At 41.6% G+C, this 5,408-nt stretch overlaps 1 long non-coding RNA gene across 1 annotated transcript in view; it reads left to right on the top strand.

The window, feature by feature from the left end:
• Positions 1-1,144: 1,144 nt before the first annotated feature.
• The window catches only part of LOC108167196 (uncharacterized), a 20,984-nt gene continuing 16,720 nt past the window's right edge, over positions 1,145-5,408 (top strand). The window contains exons 1-3 of the long non-coding RNA XR_001777557.1: positions 1,145-1,310; positions 1,483-1,581; positions 1,733-1,808. This is a non-coding gene — a long non-coding RNA (uncharacterized LOC108167196). The remainder of the gene's footprint in view (positions 1,311-1,482; positions 1,582-1,732; positions 1,809-5,408) is intronic.

The following is a 5,408-nucleotide window of genomic DNA, read 5'->3' on the forward strand; positions in this document are numbered from 1 at the left end:
GTGTGAAAATCAGTTTTCACTTTGACATTAAAGGGTTTGTTTGGTCAACAATGTTAAAATGTTTTGATCATTATTGATTTAAAACAGAATAAAACATCTTAGCAGGTGATTTTTTTATTTTTATTTTCAACGTGAACCAGTTGAAACGTCCTAAAAGTCTACCATCGGAAATATTAAGATTATTTCAACAGCCACACGCTGCAAACTTTAATAATACTGTAAAACAATATTCACTTTGTTTACCTTCTTTAGCGTAGCAACGTCTGAAGGACGGTCCAGAGGGCAGGCAGGTGTTACACCAATCTGGTGCCTCCTTTAAAACCCTGTTGCGCCGGATTTTCGAGCGTCTGCCTATGTAAATCTTCCTTATTTTAATTGTAAGTAGTTCTTTAAATGTCCTGTGAGATGATATACTTACCCATGTATCCATAACAACCAGAACTTTCAATATCCAGCAAGTTATTTTCGCAATATACCGTCTATTAAACGAGTGCCCCCTGATTAATTACGCTCTCTGCAACTGCAGCTGCGAAGTTTCCGTATTAACCCGACACTTGCTGGAAAGTGCAACGTCTCCCCTTTCAGAAACCGTTGGAATTTTTCAGATAGCGCTACGTGTGGCGGAATTACGATACTGCAAATTTAGAGGTGTCGGTGCCGACACGTTCCAGTCTAGGCAGCCAGCAGATTATTGTTAGAAGTGTAGCAGATTATCTACACGGGGTTGTGATGAATATCCAGGGATCACTGCTAAAGTTACAGCTGAGGCTTAAATGAAGGCTCAGGGGTTAACATCTCCAGGCGCGTCAGTAATGACCCAAAGTTAATGAGGTGACATGAATTCATCGGCTGAGTTACAGTCTGATCAAGGCCGGGCCCTTTAGCACCTCTTGAAAGTTAATTAAAGGTTTTATGAAACATAAAATCCACTGGATGACCGTGATGAAATAAACATGATGTACTGGCCTCTGCTAACGCTGCACTGAAAAGTCAAAGTCAGCAGTGCACTTCATCTGCCCGTGACTTGATTTATCACATGGGACTCCATCATCTTCGCAGCGCTTTAAACTCCTCTTTACATTTCTCCCTGCAGGCGCCGCTTCCACTCATCCTGCAGGCCCAGCGGAGCGTTTGGATGTTTCAGACCTGATCCATGGGTTAAAAGCAGCTTAGCGCCGGTGAGACTTCCTGCAGTGTGTTTGTCTCCTGAAGGAGCGAAGTGGAATCAGGATTAGGAACGCATCGATGACGCGCGGCGTCGGCTTGCTCCGGCGTCCATCGAACGGCGGTTATTTGAGGGCGGGCCGCAGGTATCTGCTGATTACGATGGTTAAGAGCAGTAAAATCAATGAGCCGGTCTTTGACGCTCTTTTCAGAGGCTCAATCAGCTTTTCACTGGATCTCAGGGAGCAACATGAGGCGCTGATACCAAACACCTGCTGTGTCCGGCTCTTAGCTTGTTTTGTTCATTTGCCTTTTCAGAAAGCCGCATCGACGTTTACGCCACTGGAAGTTGATTTCCATTAGACACGAGCAGGAAGACATCAGCTCCACTGATTCTACTCATAACCATAAAGGCTCGTAAGTGAGAAAAGTTTCTCTGAATCCAATATCTCGGGTTTTATACGAGTTAAATGGGAAATCATAACGATTTGACCAACTTCTGCCAGAGTGTAAGCATCCATCTTAAACATTAAACACTTGATATTGTGTAATATTCCTGTTTCCAAAGGTTAGGACACAAAAACCTGGTTCAAGAGAAGAAACACCCAGACGTACTGTGGAGAAACACGACACCATGAGGAAAGGTGGGAACTTTTCCATTTCTGTGGCTTCAGTTTTCCCAGATGTTTCTTCAGACTGGAGGAACTTTATTAGGGTTTAAGCAAATAGTTTTTTAAATTGTTTTCTTGAGACATTTCCATGAATATTTGTGGATGTAATGAAAAACTAAACATTGTACACAGGTCTAAATGTTGGTAACTTAATTGGATTTTGTAAAACATGAAGTTTTGTCTCTTCAGTTTAGCGTCTCACTTTTAATGCACCTACTTTCTGAACAGTGCATGTAACTGGGATCAACGGTGAAGAAGTCACTTTTGCTTTTCATCATTTGCTTTTCTGATTTAGCTTTGAGTTCACTGTGTTTTTATTTAACACGTTTCATCTCTGAAGTGAGGCTGGAAAAATCTGAAAATCATCAGAAAGCTTTTCAAGCCGTCAGTTTCACTGTGTTTTAAGCAATCAGCATGCTGAGGTGAGTGACTATCAGTGAAGCTCTTCATTCAAATAGAATATTTATCGGCTTTCTGTGTAAAAGTGGCTCAGATATATGTGAGATGTGACTTTTCAGGATTTCACTCACTCTCTGCAGAATCGTTTTAATTTTGTCATGTTGGAGGATTTCAAATCCTCAACGGTCGGCTCTGAAAATGTTTGTTTCAGTCATGCAGATATAAACTTTCAGGTCTGCTTTGAATTCACAAAACTCTCGAGTTCATTAGGATATTTGGAGGGAAATGTGAAACGGCCCTCTGAGCCGTTTTTCAGTATTTCTATCCATCGATTTCCAGGAACTTGTTCCTTATTGTAATTAAACCRTCTTTGGACCTTGAGCACTTGTCTGCTGGCTGTAATGGTGTATTGATCGCTGCTGTCCCGACTCGCCTCCAGTTGGTATTAAAAGCTTGAATCACTTTAAATCCCACCTGACAAATAGGAGTTTTTAAGCCTTTCGTCTGAAGCGCCACGTCAATTAGCCGTTATTTTCAAGGACCAGCCACTTTGTGTTTAAAGATTTTCTCCCAATGTGAACATAAGTCGGTCTTTTACATGTGCAAACAAGATCCATATTTGAATTAAATAAACCCTTGGAGTGAATGTGTTGCCGTTTGTCTGGTTTGCGGTTGGCAGCCGTCGTTTCCGGCGCTGAAAGGTTCACCAGAACCTTGTTGCACAGCCGGATCTCCTGACCTGTTAGGAACGACTACAATCACCGCCATGAATTTACATGAGCTTTAAGAGCCTCATCTATATTCATTAAGCTGATTAATATGCTTCAGGCTTGAAGAGGCGGCGCGGCGCGGCGGCGGTGGCGCTGACCCCAGCGACCCGCCGGGCTTGTTGAGGGTTCTGGCCTCATGTCACCTTCCTGCTGACGTGAAACCTGACTGTCATCCTGAACAAACGACGAGCCGCAGCCTGACATTCAGAGCGGCGCGACCTTTACTTTACCAACTATTTACATAAGAATTGCTGTCAAGAATCAGAGACGGCATGTAAATACCCAGAGGAGAGCAGCGCAGAGGCCCGGAGCGTTACACTGTAAAAACACGACATAGCTGTGTAGAGCTCCCCAACGCATTTAAATCAACATACAGCCACCAACATAATGCACAAAAAGAGCCATCAGAGTCAAACACAATGCTGGTTTTCTTATACAAATCCTCTATTTGTCAAGTCTAATTTATTAAATTGTGAAGAACCATTTATGAATAAAACCGGTTAAAATCTGTTACCTAAACATCTTCAGGAAATGTTTTACAAAAGAGAAGGTTGGTACAACTTAACACTGAACTTCAAAATATGCAGCATCTAAACTTTAAAAAGATTTCACTGTAACTGGAGTCAAACAACGGAACAAACTAAATAAATACGGAACTAAAACAATGACCAAACATCAACCAATTGTTCGTTTCTTCTGTGTTACCATTACTGGAGCTTATTATTGTTAAATTACCATTTTTTTAAGTTTTATTTATAGTTATGTAACATAAAGAAGAATTTATAGTTGTAAATTGGCAAGGAGATGGTAATTATTCTGTCTGGTTGTGATTTACAATTGTCATCATTACTATAATTATTTCCCATAGATTTTCTGGTCTTGTTATGAGTTAGTTTGTAACCATTTGATCTGTAATATAGTTTATTTGTTGGCTCTTTCGCCCAGCACATTGAAGAGGAACATGGTTAAAAAAATAAAATGGTTTTATTTATATATATTTTTTATAATTATTGAGTCTGTAATATATTTCAAAGTTCTGCTTCTGCTGACGTTTGTTCCCGTTAAATTACAGGTTTCTGTTCTCATGTTCATCCAGGAGGAATTAATGCTACAAGTCAAAGAATCAAAGCAATCTGCTGGGACTCCGGAGATTGAAAACATTTAGTTCATTATTCAGTTAAACTTGATGTAATGTTTGATAAATGTTGACGCTTGCTTTGCAGACTGCTGGTGCAAAAACCTGGCGAAGCACAAACTTAGAGGATGCAGTAACGTCTTCTCAAAATTTAAACTTATGGACTTTAAACTCCTCATTCAGACCAAATGCTATTTAAAATATGAAGAAAGCCTTTAGGGCTTCACTTCCTGACTGAACCGTCCTCAGGGGCATAAGTGCCTCCATCAGCGACACACCAACCACATCCGACCGTGACATTTTCCCAGACCGCCACCAGCCAATCAGAGGATGGTTTACCCCACAAAGGTTACCCAACGACGTAGCGAAGCGGGCACAACGACGGGGACAAACACTGAAGTGATTTGAGACTTTTTCCCTTCCTTCCATGAACATAGGAGGTCACACGTCTCTGCGCCGACGTCAGCGTTCGGTTCTGAGAAGCCTTCGCCTCAACCTTTGCCGCACGCCGTCCCTCGTTAGCGTCCTGCGCGGGATTCCTGCTCATCCTTTACTAACGAGAAATGCCATGAGGAGAATGTCAAACAAAGGTTTCTGGTGAAACCGAGCGCTGTCAGGCTGCTGTCGGATGGGAAATATTAACTGCTGACTCAATTCGCAGCGTCGTGGTCGTCCCTCAGCTTTCTCACTTTAATTCAGGTTTTTTTTCTATAATTAAAGCAGAACGGTCTGTTAGATTCACGTCTGATAACCAACATGTCCCTCCACAGACCCAATTTCTAGGAACTACTGAAGCGTGATGCATATCTGGATGAGTTAAGTCGATACTTGGTCAGTTTAATGAGATTTTCCTGGATTTCAGGCTGAATCACAGCAAAAATAATTAATTAATAAGAATAAAAAAGAACATTTAAGTAAAATACGGAAAATATGAAGTCCAAAATTTATGATCAGAAGTATTTTAGCCTTTGACCTTTGTGTTTGGAAATGGGGTCCGATCGACAACACACAAACGTAAAACCTGTATCGTCAGTCCTCTACGTTTGCCTCAATCCTCTACTTTTGCCTCAATCCTCTACGTTTGCCTCAGTCCTCTACTTTTGCCTCAATCCTCTACATTTGCCTCAGTCCTCTACGTTTACCACAGTCCTCTACGTTTACCTCAGTACTCTACGTTTGCCTCAATCCTCTACGTTTGCCTCAGTCCTCTACGTTTRCCTCAGWCCTCTACTTTTGCCTCAATCCTCTACATTTGCCTCAATCCTCTAC

Source organism: Poecilia reticulata, linkage group LG18 (assembly GCF_000633615.1).
Source record: "Poecilia reticulata strain Guanapo linkage group LG18, Guppy_female_1.0+MT, whole genome shotgun sequence".
NCBI classification, from domain to species: Eukaryota; Metazoa; Chordata; class Actinopteri; order Cyprinodontiformes; family Poeciliidae; genus Poecilia; species Poecilia reticulata.